Source organism: Xiphophorus maculatus, chromosome 24 (assembly GCF_002775205.1).
Source record: "Xiphophorus maculatus strain JP 163 A chromosome 24, X_maculatus-5.0-male, whole genome shotgun sequence".
Lineage (NCBI taxonomy): Eukaryota > Metazoa > Chordata > Actinopteri > Cyprinodontiformes > Poeciliidae > Xiphophorus > Xiphophorus maculatus.
Window position 1 is genome coordinate 1656780 of NC_036466.1, and position 22301 is coordinate 1679080.

Sequence of the window (22301 nt, forward strand, 5' to 3'; positions counted from 1 at the left end):
ACTCTTCATGGCTAAAATGCAAATTATATGCGGATTAGTAATATGATTCATGTATTAATTTGCCGTGCTGAGTGGTGATTAGATGTGTGGGAGTTAGTGGCAGTCGCAGAAGCTCGCTAATGGCTAAAAACATTATGGTGGGAGGGAGAGCAGAGCTTAGCCCGGCCTTTTTCCTTCATTTAGTGTGAGGGGTGACCTTTTCACAGAGTCCCCGCTTGTGGCGTTGGGGAAGCTCACATATGTAGGGGATTTGAACTTTAGCTCACGCAGAGCATCTGACATATGGAAGATAACCATTTCCCTCTCTGCAGGCGACCGCATGCACTGAGCAGCAAATAGAAACAGAGTGACAGCTGCTCTTTATGTCTTATTTAAACAGACATTAGCAACAGTTTGCCTCAGTGGCCAAGAGCAAGAATAAACTGCTAGATTTACACCCCGTCATCGAAGATAATGAGGATGATGTGGAGAGACAAGAATTTGGGTAAACTTTAAAATTCATTTGTGGAGGGCTCCTCCTATAGAGCTAATAAAAAGCTTAGCAGTCGTATTTCACGTTAAGTGAAAGGCATGGCTGTATTCTAGCTCAAGCCCCATAAAACACACTAATTCTTGCTAATTTTAACTCTTGTAGATGTTAAACCTGCAACATTGCACTGAGGAATAACAATGTCCAGCCCAGACTAAAGTTGTGATGTCTCCACCTCTTAACGGAAAATTCAGGTCTATTTATCCAGAGTGGCAATGGAAGCCAGGAGAAATGTCTAAGTTTATTAGTTTGAAAATGTAACCACACAATGAATATAGAAGCATTCAGTTTCTGTTCTGACCAGCTGAATGAGTCAGTACATTTCTCCTGACAACGTTACCAGAATGGGCGATTCTTTCATTAGCGAAGCATGCAGTGATTATGCAGGTCTCACTTTTCACCACATAAGGGCTCCATGTTTTAACTGTGGAACGCTGCAGTAATGAAACATTATTTCAAGAAACAGGTCAACCACTTATGCTAAAAACTCACTTGAAGGTAATGTCTCATAATATTACAATAATAAAGTCATAATATTACAAAAAGATGAAATATAACTATTCTTGTAATAAAGATGTTATTCTCATAATATTTCGACTTTATATAAGTAATGTACAACTTTACTCACCTCCAAATACAAAACTTCTTGCCTCCCACTGCCTGCATGCTGCTTTCCTCTCTCCAGCCCCCCCACCACCCACCACTCCCCTGCGATGACACTCATCACTTTTTGGCATGTTGGGGAGGAAATACTTGTCAGAGGGAAAACTTTGAATGACTGCAGTTGCCTCCAGTATTCCGAAAAAGCAGTTTCCCCCTCTTTCTGTAAAATATTCAACCTTATTCTCCTCCGGTTGCAGAAATGGTTTGGTCCGTTCAGGAGGTTCTAAAAGGCCCTAATTACCAAACCCCCAACTGACGCCGATCGACACAAAACGCACAGCGCAGGAAAGCGTTTGGCTGCTTTGTGCTCTCGTACGTTTCTCTCTTTGTCTTCTCTATTTTGCGTTTCACATCACGAAACGTGGAGCCTGGAGTAATTAACTCAAAGTGGGCAGCCATCTTGGGTCGATTCTAATTCAATTGAGTTCTTTTGTTAAAGTGCCAATCCCCAACAAAAGTCGTCTCGTGCTGATATACAGAACATTTAGTGATTTCAGTATTATGAAGGAGAATGAATGCATTGATTGACAAAAGCTGAAATCTAACTGCAAACAGAAGTAATACAGCATGTAGGGGATCCAACATCTGTCTATAGAACTTGAAAGAATGTGTTGGTGTGCCGCAAACATCGATATATCATACTGGTGTTTTATGTGGTAGACGACACAAAGTACAGAGCACAAATATGAAATGGAAATGTTTGAAAAATATGACAAAAGCATGGACAGTATTGAAAGGCAACAGTATCTAGCCTTTCGATTCTGATATCCCTGATTAAAATCAACCGACTGCCTTCAGAACGCACATAATTAGTAAAGTCCAGCTGTGTGTAATTTAATCTCATCATAACACAGCTGTTTGGTAAAGCCCTCAGAGGCATTAGTGAACAAACGGCATCAAGAAGACCAAGGAGACACAGCAGACAGTTCCAACAGGGCTCTGTTCAAGCCGTCATCCCAGATTGTAACAAGTACAGCAGAAGCACAAACCAAACAAGACGTAGCTGTCCACTGACAGGCAGGGGAAGGATGGAGGGAACCAATAAGCCAGGAGTACGAGATCAAGAAGTAGAAAGCCAAAAACAACCCAAATGAGGTTCACCTTCCAACAAGACAATAACTTAAAAAAACCCCAAACATACAGCCTCAGCTACCTCAGCTGCAATTGTTTAGATCTAAACACATTTAAGTTTTAGAATGGCCTAGTCAAACTCCACACATGAATCCAATTGAGGATATGTAGTAAGACTGTAAATTATAGGGATTGTTGCAGTAATAAATTATTCTGATAATTAACTGGATAAAAACAAATTGGCACATTCTCCAGATTTTTAAACCACGTAAGCAAAAAACTTAAAAAATAATCTATAACTTTTTTTAAATAAGCAAAAAAAAAAAAAATCATTACCTAAAATGCAGTAACATACATATTATACACATACAGTACATGTTTAGTGTATTTGAACCAGTTGGAGGTAAAACAAACAAACAAACAAACAAACAAACCTTGCCACTTGAGTTTTGGTTAAAACATAATTGCAGACAAAGGTTTTTTCTTCTTATATGCAAAATGTATTTTGTAGTTCTGGGTCAGTTATTACTCTGAATATGTTTATTTTTCTCCAGCAAATGTCCTTTTTTCAGTCTAGACTCTAACGATTAATCTACTACTTAATTAGTGGACGATTATTCTAATAAATGATTCATCACAATTAACCCGATTAATCGTTCCAGTCCGAGTATACTAATGTTCACAAATGCGCTACACACTTAATATTTTACAAATGTTGAAAAAACACAATTTTGCTTCGCAGTGTTTCCGTTAAATAAGAAGCACAATTAAAATGACACATGAACAAGTTTATTCACGCGATAATAAACGTGCCACGCCATCATACTCCAACTACTTCCTGTCGTCTTCTTTGTGGTTTGCACCAGTGGTAACATCATGTGACTCGTGTGATGCGAAAAAAGTGTCTCCATTGCAGTTTTGCAAATGAACCCATTTTGACATTGCCAAGAAACCACTACATGCTAGCAGCAATACTTATAAAAATAAACAAGAGGTTTTATGTTTAATTGCCACGTTTCAATTTAGCAAATTTATTTTCAAAATGTGAAATTGCACACTTATATGGTCAATGAAAACACAGATATTGCTGTGCCTTATGACCAAACAGGTTGATTTGGTTGGCCTAAATGACAAAGTTCTCAAAGTTTGCTTTGTTGTGCAGAAGCAGCTTTTCTACTATCGTAATGTCTAAGCAACTTTTTTCTAAACGTGCCAGACTTCAGTGTTTTAACATGCTGAGCAAAGCTTTTAAGAGTTTGTTCAGTACTTACAAGACTGGCGGGAGCTTTTTCAAATAGTCTGGAGATGGCTTTACAAACCTCACCAGATTGATGGGCAGCTACAATTGCTCCTCTAAGGTATCATTTAGACATTTTTGCTTTGTTTTTGTAACACCAAAACTGTTATTGGATGGTGTATTTCCATTTCTGTGAATGCAAGAGTGCGCCTCAGAGGCAAGAATAACTCCAGCCTTCTTCCCTCTTTTTGGCTTTCTTCCCATTAAAAGCTCAGTGATGTAGACATCCACTGTGTCAGCCTATTATGAAGAGACTCTTAAAATCAGAAATAGGCTTAACCCCTGACTACGCAGTGATTTGACAAACAGACGAGCAAACTGAGGTCAGTGTAGCATGCCGTACCTGGCCCTGCTGGCTGTCATCTGACGCGGCATGTCCGCTGTCTGTTCACACCATCACTGGAAGAAAAAAATAAAGACAAAGCAAGGTCAGAGGATCTGTGGAGACTACAGGAACGGATATGTGAGAGAAACGGCACCGACACGCTCGGATTCATAACTTTCTCAACATGTTTTTCTGAGACCGAAACGTCATTGTGCATCTGTAGAAAATAAATCCCTTAAAGATGAATAAATGAATTTCAATTTACTTTAGCTGAACCCAATCTGTCAGGAGATAAAGACAACAGATCAGCGATACACTGGCAAATTGGACACACGCAAACACAGCCTCTCCTTTGTGTGAACTCCAAAACAGCTCGAGTCGACTGAAATGCATCTTGACTGGAGTTTTAAGTGCAATCAAGTCGATGGCTCATCAGTATGCCGAAGCCGCTGCCGCCACCCCCCTCCTATCTCTGAGCCGTGGCAACAAACAGACACGATGGAAGACGGAACGATCTTTCACCAGAACTTATCATTCAAGACCCACTTGCGCCTGCAAAAGGTCAAATGAAATTCTGTTCCATCAAACTGGGTTTTTTCACTTGATTAATAAGCTTCTCGTGCAGATGCTGCGCCTAAAAACACGAGGCTCTCAAGAGTGCTTCAAGTCGTCTCTTACGTTGAGGACGTCACCGGTTGATACGGGTCTGACTGGCAACAACAACGTGACTTTCACATTTCAGTGTCTTCCCTGATCTGCTGAGACCTCTCCTAACACCTGATATGAAAATATTGAGTAAGATATTTTTACTGATGTATTGTCACTGTCAGAAAAACATGGCCTCTGCAGTACAGGCCAGGAGGGTTTCCATACACCCCCAGTCTTCACATTTTGGGTGGGGGAAGAGTCCTGTACGAACTTTAAGACCTGTCAAATCTCTACACAACGTCATAAAGTCTCTACAGTCAATCAGAGTTTCTGCAGGTTTCACCAAGTCAAATTTAAAACTTAAGACCTTTTTAAGACCATTAATAATGAAATATAAGACCTGTATGGCAACAGAAATGTACAGAACATTTCACACATTATATATGCATATATGTCTAAGAGTGAAAAACTATTGAGGAACAGATGGCAGAGATTAGCTATAGATCTCGTCACTCTTACTGTAGTTGACATTAATTACACCAATCCATGTGAACTGTATTTCAATCCATAGCAACAACTTTGTTGAAATAAACTTCTTCACTTTGTGATTCTTTTGCAGGTGCAGAGCATAACATAAAGCAGCAGCAGCAGTAAAGTAGGGAACCCCAACACTAATCCATAAAAATCCTCTAAAGAACGTCCCATGAAAGACTTGGCAAAAGAACCATTAGCAGGGACTTTAATTGGCAAATTGCAGAAGCAAAGAGATGCTTATGCACTCCAGGGAGTAGTGAGGTGACTGGATATAGGAGAGGAATTGGTAACAAGGAACAGATGATGAATTGACAATAGAAACGGCAAACCATTATCCAGGATCCAGATCAAAATAAAAGAGTACATGGGTAAACAACTGCACTTCATTTAAAATAAATGCTTAGTTTCATGAAAGACACAAAGTCAAAGTTGATGGTGAAAATGTAAGAAACCAAAAACAGTTATCCGCTAATTACTTAGCGCAAGCGAGTCCTAGCTTATAGTCAATATAGGAAAGCAATACTTTAACAAGTGTAATATATTAATTATCAATAATAATAGATGGTTATGGGGTAAATCTTTCAAGCCATCCTTTAGTAAGAACAACATTAAACATTTGTCACTTTAATCTTATTTTAAAGGTAGAAAACCCATGACACAATCCTCATGTTATGTTATCAGCCTTTTAATTACATATAAAAACTAGACTGAAACTAAATACAGTCAATTAGATTGACAATAATAAAATGATTGACCTTTTCATAAAATGCATAAAAAGCAGACTAGGAAGATTAAACCCAATCAGTTCTAGTTTTAGCTATGTAAAAAAACCAACTCCACTCTAGGATAAATCTTTCCTCTAGGTATAACGACAGTTTTCCTTTTAAGCTTTAGGTTGAGCTTAACAAGCAATCCTCTGTGGCTTTGTGTTTTTGTCGATTAAAAATGAGCCAAATTTAGATTGTTATATCCAAGTTTTTATCTGCATTCATCTACCTTAACAACAGCGCTAATGCTAAAATCAAACAGCTAGCAAGCTCAGCTTCGTATCAAACATCTGAACTGTGCTTTTCAAGGAAATCGATTATAACCAGTTTTTTTTTTTTTTTAAGTTTGGATAAACTATTTCAGACACAACGCTAATGCTAACATCAAACTTGCTAAGTTACTGAGCTTCTCTGATTGTTGACAATAAACAGCTAACTGCAATGTTTGGAGGGAAAGTTTACAAGCTACCTTACTAGAATACATCTAAAATAAAAGGTTTATGAATTTTATTCCTTAACTTCAAAATCAACTTCATATAAACTTTGAATAATTAAGGTACAGTTTTAAATTAGTGTTAGACTTATCTAACACTAAATTAGTGTTAGATAAACTAAACACGAACTCAGAAATCTGTCTAATGTTTCAGATTAGAAATATTTCTAATCTGAAATTTAAAAAAAAATACCACATTAATACCAATTTGTAACCAATGCTGCTGGTTATATTTGAAATCTTTTTTTTATTAGTTTACTTTCTTTGCAAAATCATATCTGTCAGAACCAATGGGACAGAAAAATAGATAAAAAAATGAAGTTCCCCATGCAGTCTGTGAATCAGTTGTCTGGGAGATTGATGTATTTTGGATCCAAGAGTGGAAATGACTGACATTACTGTAAAGCTTTGCCTAAAGGAAACCCCAAAATGAAAAGAATAAAAAAAAAAGAGAGATCTGAAGATGAGCCCCAGTGAGGATGGAGTCGGCTCTCTGCTAGCACTCCCCAGGAAGTCTGCAAGGCGAGCCGAGTAATTGGGAGAAAACGTCCAGCCAGTGGACTCAGACTGTCGTTGCTCGGCAGTCGGCAAACCGATAGCAGCTTCACCCAGCTGTCAGCTCAGATCCGAAGTAATCAAACACCGCCATTAACAAGCTGCTCATGCTCCAAAATTGCTCATGGAGAGAAGGAAATGACCTAACTAAACAGAGGCAGAGGAATACTTATTAGTGCATTACAAACGCAGAGCAGTCCGGCCTCACTGCAGAGGCTAATTCAGACGTCTCTGTCGTGCATTTTGCCTTGAGGTGGAATCATGCCTCTGCTTTCCATTTACATGATTTTTTCCGATGATGGGAGAGATGTGCCATTAGGAATGCATTACGCCTCCCTCCCCTCGTCACAGTGCTAATCAGCATAATGTGAATTATTGCTATCATTACAGTGGGTGGCTGAGAAATAACAGTAGGTCTTAATTATTCAACAATGAGAAATAATAAAGGGAAAGCAAATGCACCTTTAGTTTGTGCAGCCAACAGTCATTAGGCTTTGGATCCGTCTCCCCTTTGGGAACAGAACCAGGTCCTGTGTCTGTGTTGTGGGTATCGTTCAGAAGTCTAATGAGCAATGAGCCCCGCCCCCACCCGAACCTGATGGCCACCTTGGTGCTGCTTGAGAGCAGAGGAAGAAGGGAACCATAGGAACCCGGTGGATGTGGGATTCACAGTAATTGTATCAAGTTACAAAGTCTCAGGCTAATTACCATCGTTTCCGTGAGCAATTAAAAAGGAAAACTGGGGGCGTAATTTGCAGAAACTTGTTTTTAATTCATGTTCATCTTCCATTTTCCAAGTTAATGTAGGTTGGGTTATTACTCAGAACTCTCGACATGATATACTGTCTCATTTATATTTTCAGGTATAATCCACTCCTTGTAGATGGAGCTAAAAAGTATAGATATATTGCAGATCCCATTTGGAAGGCAAAAAGCTGCTACCTGGCAATAACTACCATTGGTTTAGCTGTTAAGTTGTCAACATAATGCGCTAAATCTTAAATGTATGTGTGATATATAAATGAAACAGGAACACAGTGATTTGTTACCAATTGTCAACACTATGATAACTAGATAGAAAGGTCAGAAAAAAGTTTTAATGAAGAAAAAAATAGGGAGCGATAAGAAAGTAGGCCAGTTATGCTAGCTTGACTTTGACAACTTTAACATGTAGATGTGCTGTGGAATTTAGTGTTTTTCAGTTCAGTTAAAAAATTTAAAAAGGCAAACTACACACGAACTCTGACGGATCATCATTGGAGCAGATGTTGAAATTAGCTAATCTACCACCACTAGATTAGCTAATAGCAGATGCAGCTAATCTGCCACAGCGATCACTAAATAATCGCTAAATAAACATGAAGCCTAAAACCATAGTACTTTAATGGACTGAATGATCTGTTATTTGTGTGGGAAATGTTTGAGTGTGTTTTGGTGTTGATTATATTAGTGGTGTTATCAGTTGCTATGGCAACGAGTCTGTGTGTGTGTGTGTGTGTAGAACAGCCGACAGCATAAAAAATAATAATAATAATTTTAGTGGTTCTGAGTTATTCTCCAACAGTTCTGCACTAAATTAATACATCTTCGGGTTTCATTTTAACAGAATTGTTCTACCGTGGCAAGAATCGCCTTTTTGTCCTCCAGCGTTGTGCGCTCGTGCAAAATTACCGGACAAAAACAACAACAAGGGCTCCATGTGCTCCACTTGAAACCTTTCATATGTTGTCATATTACAACCACAAACATTTTATGTAGATTTTAGTTTATAGATCAGCTCTTTCTGGAGACTGAAGGACGAACCTCCAAATCCAGTTTTAAGTCGCACATAGTCTGATTTTTTTCATTAAGAGCTTAGATTTTTTTTTTTTAAAGGGAGCGAATAAATGATTCTATGCAATCAATTAGAGTTGTAATAGGAACCTGAGAAAATGTCTGTTTCAATAAGGTCTAGATTTAAATATGCAGTCTTAATATATTAAGTATTTTGATGCAAGACTTTGGGATCAATCCTTCCTTTGTCAAAAATCTGTAGTATTAAAATAATATTTCATATCATTACAACTTCAACTACTAATAATGTGATAATTAATTGGCGTTAAAACCATGTAACAACATAAAGATTTGTGCTTTTCCTCTATTTTTTAGTCTGTTAAGCTGTAGCACACATTAGGTTTCAATCAACACATGAAAAGAATCATCACTATGTTGGCTTTTTAAAAAGCTTCACATAATTCAAACCTGCCTGCTGTGCTGCATTATGGCTGAGATTTTTTATTTTTTATGTAGCAGTTCCGCAGAGCAACAAATTAAAATGGCCTTTTCCCTCCTTTATCAAGTGAAATTAGTACTGCTGATTTTATCAGGTAAAACCTGTCAATCAGAAGATCGTCAACCTGAATCCTCGTTCAGTCGGCTCCAACGAGTGACGAGCGCAGCCAGAGGAAGAAGCTAAGGATGTCACGGCTAATCTTTAAATGCAAAAAAAGAAAGAAGAACGACATCCAATCTAATCTCGTCTAATAGCTACAGTAATCAAAGTAAGCCCTGCGATTCCTTCTAAAAGTCTTCAGATCCTTTTAACTTTAAATTTTAGGCCATGAAGTTAAATCTAAAGTTATCTAACTGAGGTTTCAATTGTTTTGACCAACACAACAAAGTCCATCATTTAAACTTGCAAAGGAAAGCATAGAAAGTATTCTACTTGTATTTTTTATTTTAATAAATGTAACTTTTTGATACACATGTGAAAGTGCGATGTGAACAGAAAAGGACTGAATGTCCTAATCTGTATGGGGAGACAGGGTGGTGGCAGCGTCATGCTGTGGGGATGCTGTTCTTCAGAAGGAAGTGGTCTGGGATGGAATTTGATAAAGGACAGAAGTTCACTTTGTAAATGTAAAGCTAATGTTACAACGGAACGGTTTGGATCAAAATCTTTCTATTTATTGGAAAGCTAGTTTTGAATTTGTGAAACTTGAGGTTTACAGACGCTCTGAGTGAGATTAAGGCAGTTTACTGATTCTTAGTTATGAAAAAATATGCAAAAAAAATCCCACATTATCTTTACTGAGAAGTAAAAATCGGAGCAGAATTTAGTTTTACAAAACTTTAACTACAAGGGACTCAAAACAAATGTACACCACACTTTTCAGATTCTTAGTTATGGAAATAATATGCAAAGAAACACATTATCTTTACTCCATTTAACAGTTAAATGTCATATTGTATTGATTCATCACATAAAACCCAACTAAGGAAATTTTTTGTGGTTGTATATTGAGAAAATGTTAAAAAGGTTCCAGAGCTATAAATAGTTCTGCAGATTAAAAGTCATTTTCCTAGAGATTAATAGGTGTTTGCTGCATTCAGAGATGGCACTGCAGGGCCTCTATGACCTTTCAGAATCAGCTGCCAATCAAATTAGAGTCAATTTCCTACTTTGACACGGTGATTACAGCCGACATGATTCACAGCTTTGAACCGGCGCCCTTCAAAACAAAACCAAGGATGTGAGCGTCGGAGGAAACGTCGAGTAACTTCGCCGAGAATCGCCTTCCCCTTCGGTCCGGATCAGACGGTCAACAGCCACATCCATCAGATCTGACATTTCGCCGTGACGTCCCACTGGCGCTCCGACAATGCTGATCACTGATCTGTATTGCTAACTGTGACGGCAGGGCGGGGGCCGCTGCCTTTGTGTGGTCTGAAAGGTTAACACAGATACGGGTTAGATACCGAACTGAACGGACAGGATAATTAATGTTCATCCCCGAGGCGTCCCAAAGCCTTCCTGTCAGCCACTGCTAGCAACATCGACAAACTGAGTAGACAAGGAGCAGGTATGGAAATAAACTTTGTTTTTTTTTCTCCTTCTGTTTTGTTTGGCCAGCCAACGCTCGATCTCGTGGGTGAGAGTAGCGAAGGAAATGAAATCCAAGGTCACATTTCACTTGCCCAGCGTGGCCGATTCGGTTTCAATTGAAATTCCGCCACGTATCCAGATCACATAGGTCTCCATCAAAGCAAAGCTGGACGCCACACTCTGCCGGCTTTGCACAAAAGACAGCTCTCTTCCTTGTGAAGTCTCTCTAAAGCCTTTCAGATCAGCAGAGATGTGAATCATTGGATATATTTTCTCCATTATTAAGCAGACCCCTTCAGGTGAGGGTGTGAAAACCTGACTAAACATTTATGGAGGTTCTAATGTCGAAACTGCTTACCTTCTGGGGAAAAAAACAAAAACAACAAAAAAAAATACCGGTGAGTTTTCCAGTTCAGCTCAAGTTACTGGTGCAAAAATACAAATGAAACTATTGACTGATTCCTTGACGAGGAATAAATTGATTCTTTGAACCAAAAGGTGTTATGTATAATCTATCAGTCAGAGTGTAGAGATGACTCTACAAATGCTCAATCCAGGTTTTCAACCATACAGAACTCTGGTCTGCCTAAAATCCTAGACTTCAGTTCTGTTGAAGTGAACTCTAGAACGGTTTGAACACATATGTGAACGGAGACCCCACTAAAAGCAGGAAGTGGACTATAGCGCAGGGCATTCTGGGTAAGTACAACCAAAACAAATGCACATCTATTGCTGGCAGGAGAAATGGCTCATTGTCTTTTACCAGAGACGAAAGAGAAATCCTACAACCAACTGCTGAAATTTAACACCTCTCCATTTTTGTTTAGATTTTTTGAAGGAGGAAATTGCACTCATCTTCTTCAGAGGTCTGAGTCGTTTCCTTCAGTGTTTCTTGGTGCAGCTCTCCTGTAGGCAAGGTGGGGGAACAAGTCAAAAGGTTTGCTTTGTTTGACAGTGTAGTGTGAAAGTAAAACACTTGGAAATGCAACAAATGCTGCAATTTTGGTCCCCAAGTGAATCAAGTGTACAAGACTATCAGGCGTGAAAACAGCCTTAGAGTGAGTCGACAACCATAAACTGCCAAACTCCGTCTAGAACGTAGATTAGTACAAGACCATTTTGGTCTGTACCTTTTGCCACATTGGGTAGGTTCATCCAAACCTGACATCAGCCAGTGAAATGTAAAGCACCTTGGTACGAAAACACCCACCACCACTGGACAACTCCATCCGTCTACCAAGCTCTCTTTCATCTCACCCATCCCTTTACCCAACCATCCATCACTTCATTTATTAATCAATCTGTCCATTCATCTATCAATTCTGTTATTTACCCTACATCTGTCTGTCAATCAATTTCTATGTTATCCATCCATCTGCTTATCCATTTTTTACCCTATTAATACACCCATTTTATTTTACCCATCTGTTCGCCTGTTTATACTATTTTAACAATCCCACTTCATTACCAACTTGCCCTCTTTTTTTTGTGCAGACTGTTTTAACCAGGAAAGTCTCCGAGGTTGGATGCATACAATAAATAAAACCTTTCAGGCTTCAGACACTTTAAATAAATCTCGATCCATCTTTATTCTTTTGGACAACCCAGTGCAAGTCCTCTTGTGAATTTAGAATAACGCGCTCCTGTCACCATGATTAATGTCAACCTGACTCCGTTTGTCTTTTCTGTGCTCTGTTCCACACAAATTAATGGTAACAGACCTTTTTCACTCCCTTTTTCTCTTTCTCAGGAAATTCTGCTTCTCTCCATTTGTTCTGCCTTGTTTAAGGAAATAAACATAAAATGGGTGAAGAAAAGCACATTTTGTCCTTTGTCCATTCAGTCTGGAGTTGCTCCCTCCATCATTTTTCTTTCTCATTATTCACCCGTCTTGGTTCCTTCTTACTTGGCTGACAGTTTAGAACAAAGTTAGAGGAGCTGAATAACAATTACACATATATAATGTAGCTTATGTGCAACCCTCTGTTTTACCCGTAGCATTATCCCTAGATAATGTCAGACACACTCGTCTTAATATTCCTGTTTTGTGTTTGTTACATGACTCTTAGCTGTAAATGGTTGACATTTTCAGCAGGCACTGTGTTATTAAAACCCTAATTATGATTTAAATTAGAATCTGAGATTTCGATAATTAAGTTGTCAAATATGAAGATTAAGGGTCTCTCTAAAGCTCTCAGCATTCATTGTTGAGAATTTAAACTTGGGACCTTAAAAAAGCCAGATTATAAATATACATTTAAAAAAAAGTCTTAATATGAAATTGGAGTTCACGTAGAGGCAGTTTAGCCGAGACAAATCACAGGATTTTAGAGCTCAGTGCATCAAAAATATCTATTTTACATTTATTATACATCAACGTTTATACCAATCATAACCTACTTACTCATAAGCTAAATAAGCAACAAAGGTGGGATTAGTTCAAATGACTTTTTCAGTTTTAGGCTTGACTGAATAAATATCACATGTGGTGTCCCTCAAGGTTCTATTCTCAGGCCTCTTGTATTTTCTATGATCTGACTATGGTGATGATTCACAGCTTTTTATTTCTGTCTCCAGTTTTCAACTTTCAAATTTATTTTTAAATTGAATTTGGCTGCTTTCTTTATCTATTGGTGCAACAGAAATGCCTTGACACCATAAAACTAGAAAAACAAAAGTTATGTTTTGTTTCATTTGTCTGCAAACTGTGTATTTTTATAAAACCCCCTTTGTGTTAATATCTCATCGGTGATAGTTATGATAAATAGCCTATTTAATACAAAAAAGAACTTAATTACAGCTACATTCCAATATAAATTTGAATAAAATTGAGCAAACAAAAAAATACTTAGTTTACATGTAATTAAAACATTATTCAATTAATTTGGGAAAATTAGATAATTCCTTGCTTCTGTAGAATTAAGACAAACCCAATGAAGATTCAACATTCATTTAATCTGCTGCTAAAAAAATCAGTTTTATGTTTCCATTCACATCTTTCAACTAGTGCAAATTTAAAATAACCCTCTTTACTGCAAACTGTTTCCCCCCCCTTGCATAGTAAATTATGGAAATTGCATTACTGATTAGAATCACAATGTAATAAGATTTTTTTTTTCTCTTCCTCTCCTACTTTCAATCAGTGCAGCTGTGCATCATAAGGAGAAATGGGTCATATCGCCCCATTTCACTTCTGTAACCTCTCAGTTCATAATGAACAGTTCTTAATGAGTAAGCTCTTTTCAGGCAATCTTTAACATGAATTGTGTCATCTTCATTGTGCTGCACACTTAGCCTTTCAATAGATAAGTGGCCACCACCTTTCACCTTACCATGTACAGTAGATGTAGGAGTCTGCTGTGTTACTTTGCTAAAAAGGTCCAATGTGGACAACAACCTTAACCCCATTGTGCCAAAGCCTCTTAGGGGTTAGCAACAGTGGTGAACTAGGAGTGAACGAACGTCCAACTGGTGATAAATTTGCGCGTAAAGTTCTTAACATACAGGAAGGGACGTTACTTCATTTCCATTTGTTTCATGTGAAATTTGTATAAAGAGACGATAATCACCTGCCCTTTTCCAGCCAATCGACCGATGACATCACCATAATCTATGACAGACACAATAAAGCTACCTAGCAAGGGTATGTTAGCATCTAGCTTACTGGTAGCTTCAACTGCCTCTAGTCAAAGAACGCTAGATGTCCGTGCGCAACCCAAAACTTTGCCTGATGGAAAAGTCCCATGAGAAAATATAAAACTAATTAACAAGATTATTGTATTTAAGGCCAACTTACACTTTTTAAATAAATTTGAATCATTTTATGGCCTTAAATTTAGATATGCAAATTTAAGACTTTTCAAGATGACATAATTCTTAAAAATTTAAATCAATTCAATATGCTGCTGCTGGAGTCCTGACCAACGCCAGAAACATTGACCAAAATTACTGTACTGGTTGCTAGGTTACATTTAAAATCTTGCCTTTGATAGAAAAAAGTACAAAAATTTTAACACACATATTGACTATAAGCCATGTAGATTTAATCATGTTTCCAGGTTTGTACTTCAGGCCTAATGCATTTTTCTTATCCTATATTCTATTACATAGAACACATCACCTTACTAAACAAAAAATAAATAGAACCCTGATTTAATCTCGAAGTACATTTATCTTAAATCTATTTTAATGTGGAAATTAGGTAGATATCTCTGCAGGTTTTGCCAACGTGAGATTAGTGGAGTCTGACATATTTAAAGTGACACATGAATGAGCAAACAAATTACACGTCCCAAGTCAAACTTGTGCTGATCAGTGTAGATTATGAAAATAATGTCTGGTAATAAAGCAGCAAGACATTCCCTCAACCATGAGCAGGTTCTTATAACAGACAGCTGGGTAATTAAGTTTTAGAAATGAAAGCGGGAGACAAAAAAAAAAAAGACATTACAGACAGGTTTAGGTAAAGCTTATTGTGATATGTTGTTTTTTTTTCAGAAGCACAGATTTAGGATTAAAATTGTTGAGACTCCTCAAAGAAAATAACCCGGACAAAAGATGTAAAAAAAAAAAGAGAAAAAAAGTTTTTGTGAGAACTAACATTGTTCTAAATAAAGCCCAGATAATTACACTGCCACTCAAATCTAATTCAGGTTAACCTGCAATGTGCACAAAGAATGACAGACATTGTATTCAATCCCTGACAATAACTAGAAGAAGTCTTTTCTCGGCAGGTCAATCTCAATTATCAAGCTGAGGAACCTCATGTCTGACTATTTCTTTAAAAAATAAATAAATCACATTTTTCTTGATCACCGTTTCTGTCTGAATGCACTCTCTTCCACAGTCTGCAAACATTTTTGTGCACTTGTGCCACAACACTGAATCCAAATTGGATACAGAAAGGCTACGTCTCACTGATTCATACATTTTATATTATTTTGAGGCCGTTTTCCTGCCATTGGTGGAAGTGCATTGCATTATCCGGTGAAACATAATGAACATGGAAAAATTTGACGTGTATCCTCCAACATTAACTTCAATCAAAAGCTAGACGGTTGAACCTGAGGTAGAGTTGAATCCTCCAACAAGACAATGATCCGAAACACGAATCAAAACTTTATATATATATTAGCTAAAGCAGACACTAAACAGTTTCATGCAATAAAATTTTAAAGTCAATGAGTGAAGAACTCGAAGGTTATAACTTAGCTGGAAGTTTAAATACCACAGTATAGAGTTATGCATTGGTATAACTCTATAAAACTAAAAGAGCTTCTTATGGACCATAGTATACTAAAATAGTGTTTTATTATGAAGTCATTCTTTTAAATACACATATATATATTATTTTTTTCTTTTTGCTTGCTTGTCTTATAAATCAGCAGTTTCGAATAATCTGAAATCAGTGCAGAATAATTTACTTCATGCTCAAATCAAACTAAGCATAAAAAAAGGAAATATTTTTCCTTTTCAAAAATACATTTAAAAATAAAATTTTTACACTTTATAGATTTGAATGAGAAATAATGAAATTCAGTCCAGGTTTTCTTAAAAAACTGCAGTAGTCTTTCAGTTTAGTCCCGATGGGATTCCAGGACTCAGATGCTAACATCAGCATCATTAGCGGCTAGCCGTTAGCTGCTAAGGTATGGTGGTATTTTTTTGATAATGGTTGGAAAACTGGAAAACCACATCTATTCCACCTGGTACTCAAAGTGCAGCAACATAAATAAAATGGAGTATTCTTTAATTTTTATGTAACTTTTATATTAAAAGAACCAAACAGACAAAACAAGAAGACAAGTGTTTTAACCAGAGCCCATAATAGTAACTTGCAATAATGTCAGGAAAAAAAATTAAACTGACACGGCAATTATTTAGTATATTCTTACAGAACAATTAAGTTTAAATAGATTATTGTTAAAACCATTTCTAATTTTTCCCTACAACACTTGGAGAAGCTGGAATGCTATGCTGTACGTTGATCATGAGGCTGAAACAACATCTCATACACTTCCTGTCTGAAACTTACTTTTCAGTTTAGGTACAAAAAATTTTCCCAGGCAGCTTTTAAGGTTTTATGCTCCGAGGCACAACTCTGCAGATCTCAGATCAGCTCAGTTTCCTTTTAGTCCAAACTCTCAAACTCTCTTCGCCCTGGTTTTTATTGAGAATCTTAATTCACAAAGCCATTATTTCACCCAGTCACTCACTCTGTTTTATTAATATTAATTCACCCCATTGTCAAATTTACTTGTCAGGCTTTAAAGATACACACTTTTTATTACATTTCACTGCTTCTTTTCAGTCGTTCACATCCGAGCAACCTAATTACCAGCTTGTCACTCACTTCACTTGATTTAAAAAAAAGTGCCCCGCACATATTGCATTGCAAATTCATGCAGCTTTCAGGGAAAGTGCAAAGCAAATCATGTTAGATGGGGAGCTTGAGCGAGCCGAGCCTGAAGCCTGTTGAGGCGTACAGAGTGATGGAGCTGCAGGTAAAAGGATTTAGCTCCTGTTATGGATCTACAGCATCTTTCGCTCTTCGTTCTCTTCCCCACCAGTTTAGCCCCGTCAAAGGGAAAGACGAGACAAGTCCTCACTGAGTGCACCTTTGATCCCTGTCAGACACTCATGCTTTCTTCCTCCCGTCATCCTCCTGTCTGAAGGCTCGGCCTGTCCGCTCCGCTCCCTCACCTTCCCACCGTTTTATCCTCACACCCCACGGTTCGCCATGTCCCAGAAGGACCTCGGAGCCCTCCTCCCTCCCTTAAGCCTGGTGGCTGATTGGAGTGGGCTTTCTATGCCACTGGGAGTGCACCTAATAGTTGGCGTTGAGGGCTCATTCCTCCCTGTTAACAGCTAACCGCTGCAATCACTCCACTGAAGGACCAACAACGAAGCGGACGAGTGCTAAGAACAATGAGGTGCTACGTTTAATCCGCCGGCATTGATTCCACCCTTACATTAAATGTACATAAGAGCTTCGTTAACACATCCTTTATTTCCCCGTTTACTTTGTAAGCCAATATATTTGAGGGGTTTCAATCCAAGCGCAGGCTGTGATTTAGGCTTCTTATTTACACAATGTTTAGCAAAGGTAACATGTTGAGCTTTTCTTGAGTTTTATTAGGATTTATGTGTTTACATTTATGTGTTTACGATGAAACAAAATTGGAAGGAATGTTGGTATTCAAATATGTATTAAACTTAGAAATGTATGAAATGGCTGTTCATGTGGCTACCTCTGCATAATTATAGTAGAAATGCTTGTACATGTAAATGATAATCAAAATCTACATTGCTTATGGCAAGGCAACAAAATCAGGGCTTATTGAAAGGAGGTTAGGAAAACAGGAAAAGTTGATTGCGGAAAATATTTTAATGGATTCTGCCCTATTTATCTTGAGATTATATTCCTGTGGTCATGAATATGTCCAGAAGGAGCATATTTTTATAGAGGGTCTCTCGCATGCCCCCCAAAAACGATATCTATTGTATTCCTTTGCGAAAGAACATATAGTCCAAGTGTCATATTTTGGATAAGACAAATGTTACACCTAGCTTAATCCGTCTACTGTCACCGTTACTGGTGTATAAAATATTAAAATTAACGATGCTGAGCCTGGTGGGAGGGCAAGTAAAGCCTGGTTGCCTACCAGGCTTAAAGTACACAAAGGGAAACAATCATTTTATTTGCTAGTTAAAAATGCAAAATTCATTGAAGAAAATTAAACAACATTTGTGTATTCAAGCTGGAGCTCCAAGGCAAAGTAGAATGAGCTGCAGCTTCAGTGTTTAAATGTGCTTAGTGTTGAAAATGTGAAGGGGTGTGTGGTCTGCTGCAAGGAACTTTAATCCAAACTACTTTTTTATCATCATGACAAATCTCAAAGCAGCTTTTGCTCCAGAAGAACAGTTAGACAAGGGATTTGCACATGACATCATTCCAGCCTGGTATCTGTTATCTTCCCACGAAGAGACCCGGTGACTGAGCCATGCCTCAACAAAGCAATGAGCCGAGCCCCCTTCACTCTCTCGTGCCGTTACATATTCAATTAAATTCAGAGTCTCCTCGTTGGTAATAGTGATGAATATGCAGGGTGTTAATTTCTTTGTGTCACAGTCTCAGATGAAGGAGACATTGGGGGGTTGGCAAAGCGTGGAAGTTGATTGGATCCCTTGTCACTCCGGGGCAGACTGGTGGAGGTTAATGTTTTGCGAGGAAGGACAAAGTGTTCTGAATGAGACCTTCCTCTGCTCCACGGCGACTGGCACATTTCATAACGCTGCGAATCACAGCAAATTATGTGAGTCAAGCAGAGATGCCTTTCAAGAAAGGTTCTCCAAGTAATCCTTTAGAAATGCACCAAGATATATAGCAGCCTGTATGAATTATTAATAAAGTTATGAGTTGATGAACTCTAATCCCTGGCCTCCTTCAGTAGTATCTGAGCGGTATTTCCCAATTTGATACATGGATACAGTCCTGGTCAGTTATTGGCGCCTCAGATAAAGCTACGGAAAGGAACTCGTCATCTTGTCTTGCTGGCACACAATAAAATTATTTATTAAATATTTAGTGTTGATCCATCCTCTACATAACTTCTAAAATCCAGATTTATGGAGGTATGTTGAGTTCTTAGTTCACTTGTGGGTACAGTATCTCTAATGTGCTAATAGCAGAGCTAATTTTTCACTTGGTGCTTTAGCTCTTTAGCCAACTTTGAAAATGTTAAGCGCACTTAGCTTGTCCTAAATTAGCTTTTCCTGAAATATGTTGGGATCTCAAGGTGAGTCGTGCCCAAGGACACAAAGGCAAACAGGCGGAGCAATGTTTCAAACCGGCAACACCAAGTACAGGACAAACTTATACTTCCTGATCCACCGTCGCCCCAAAATAAAATTGGTATTCAGTGCAATATGGTCTACATTAGTTAGAGATGGTTAGCTAGCTAATAATAGCTAATATATATATTTGAAAATCACCATAAACATAATTGGCTTTACACCAAACAAACAGTTTCTGTCGGTAACATCTTGGTGTCAAGCAGCTTTTACTTGTAGAAGTAGAAGGCTAACGTTAGCATGTTTAGCATGACAAATCTTACATCCTCTTTCAATCTGACTTCATTTCATGTGCAGACAGAAAAACAAAAACACAGTTGTCACCGTCTCATAAAGTTCAATGCTTTAAATGTAAAATTTTAAATCTGGAATTTTTCCAGGGTTTCATCCGAGTACAAGCTGCAGCAGCCAACACAGTCTCTCACCATCAATGCCAACGTGTAAAAATTAAGAAAATGGTTCTGCAAAACTTAAAAATAAAAAATGCAGACGCCAGGTATCAGCTGTTGGAACTCCAATACGGAGGATTTAAAAAGCCCTACAGCAGCACATTGAGGACACCTGGGATCCAATCAGAACATTTGTAGCTTAGACATCATTGTCCTCATTACTCTGCTTAAACCAACCCTTCATATCCTCTTATGGACATTTTTTTCCTAACAGCCTCCATTCCCTTAGGGAAGTAATCTTATCTAACAGTACAGTATGGGATGGTTCTTTGATCCACTTAATGAATTTGGGTTTAATTATCTTTTAATACATCTTCATTTAAGCTGAATTGTGTTATTTTTAAAGTGGGGGAAAAAATCCATCTTCCTTAGATGTGGATTCTTACAGATGGTGACAAGTACAAATCTTTAGGCAGGATTTTACACCTGTGATGATAATCTATCACATATGGCCAGATCTAAACACATGTCAAATAATCTGCTGATATTTTCCATAACAATAGAATAAATCACCTGAACTAAACTATTGCTAAGACACTAAACCTGAGTGAAGTTGCCCCACAAACCCCAACTTATAGAACTTAAACCAAATTGGTGTCAAATGTTTGTGCAGCAAACTTTTTTTTTTTGTTTGTGCCGCTATCATTTTAATTTTGTCTGTCTGTCAGACAGACAAACTTCTTGAAATAATATTAGATGGCTGTTAATACTATGTAGCATAGTGGCATTTCCCTTGTTTTTATTGTTTTATTTTGTGTATTCCTTTTAGATGTCATTTTTACTGTAAAGTGAACAAGGCTGTTAGGTGATGTGAGGATGGAAAGCTTTAATTTATCCGATCATTAGAGTCATTCCCATTCATCCGTTTTCTCCAAAGATGGCTGTATTAAAACACGGTAGCGGTAAGAAACACAAGCTGTTTTGGTTTCGGTAATCAGCTCAGTATGGGGAGGCTTTCCTAACAAAGCCCTTCTCTCCTCTTCATGACTACTTTGACGGCTCTGCCAAATATATCTAGTTTATCTGCTGGATTTCCAAACCCTCTCTCCCCCTCCTGTCACAACATTCGCCGTGGAAATCGATGATGGTGACAGAGCGTGGGAGGCAGAGGCTGCCAGAACAGTATCATCCCCGAGTCGCTGATGTCACCTCCAATGCTCCCTGCCACCGGGAGCGCTGCCAAAGTCAGACTTTTTCCCGCTGATTCAGCCGGCAGCCGGGCCTGATGTGCATCTTGGGATGCCTGGAAGCGTCATTAACTGGCATAGAGGAGTGTTGGTCCTGGCAGGGCACTGCCACATGCTTCTGGCTTCACACAGCCGAGCACCGCTGCAACGCTCGGGGGACGGAGGAGAGGCAGAAACAAGAGGACAAAAAGGATAGTTGAGAAGTTTAAGGAGGAATAAGTGGAGGGATGTAAGTAAACCCGAGAGGGACGGTGTGTTCTAGCCGACAAAACAAAACGAGGTGAGATGGAGAGAGAGTCTGGCAGGCTCAGTTCCCCGAGGCTCAGCTAGAAAATCCTCCGTTTCTGTTCTCCGTCAGACAGGCACCATCCCTGCTCGGCTTCCTACACGTCCTCACACTCGCATTCCACACTTCACCGATCTTCTGATGCGCTTTTTAATCTGCTAACATGAACGATTGGGAGGACTGACGGCAGACGTTTCAACATGGAGCAAAAACCAAAAAAATGAAAGAAATGATGGGGGGAGAAGAGAAGGATGCAGAGGAAAGGGGAGAAGGAAAGGAACAAAATGGCAAAGAAAGAGAACAAATGAAAAAGAAAGAAGTGAAGGAAAGAAGAAGAAATGCAATGGAAGGAAGGAATAAAGTATGGAAGAAAATGGAAGGCCGAAGGAAAAAATGGGAGGGTAGAAAAACAGAAGGAAAGAATGAGAGGAAAGACAGTAATGAGGTAAGGAAGAAAGAAAGAAGGGAAAAGAAAACAACTAATGGAAGGAAGTTAGAAAGGAATTTGAGAGAGGAGAGGAGAATATTAGGATGAAACAAAGGTCCAAAGGCTGGAAGAAAAGAGGGAACAATGGAGGAAAAGGACAAGGAGAAAAAGATGAAGAAAAAAACAACTAAGAAAAGAAAGGCAAAAATGAAGAGGAGGAAGAGAAGAGAAAAGGAAGAATTTGTGGACAGAAGGAAGAAAAATAAGACACGTGGAAGAAGGAAGAGAAAGAAGAAAAGGGAGTAGTGGAGAAAGAATGGAGGATAAAAGGATGAAGTGAAAGATAGAAAAT

General features: G+C 38.3%; 1 protein-coding gene across 5 annotated transcripts in view; it reads right to left on the reverse strand.

Annotated features, from left to right (window-relative positions):
- Positions 1–22301, reverse strand: part of LOC102235332 (beta-1,3-galactosyltransferase 1-like) — a 138893-nt gene that overhangs the window by 75838 nt on the left and 40754 nt on the right. For all 5 annotated transcript variants that reach the window (XR_002752371.1, XM_005808071.2, XM_023329496.1 and 2 more), the window contains exon 2: positions 3904–3959. The gene's annotated coding sequence lies outside the window, so the exon portion shown is untranslated. The remainder of the gene's footprint in view (positions 1–3903; positions 3960–22301) is intronic.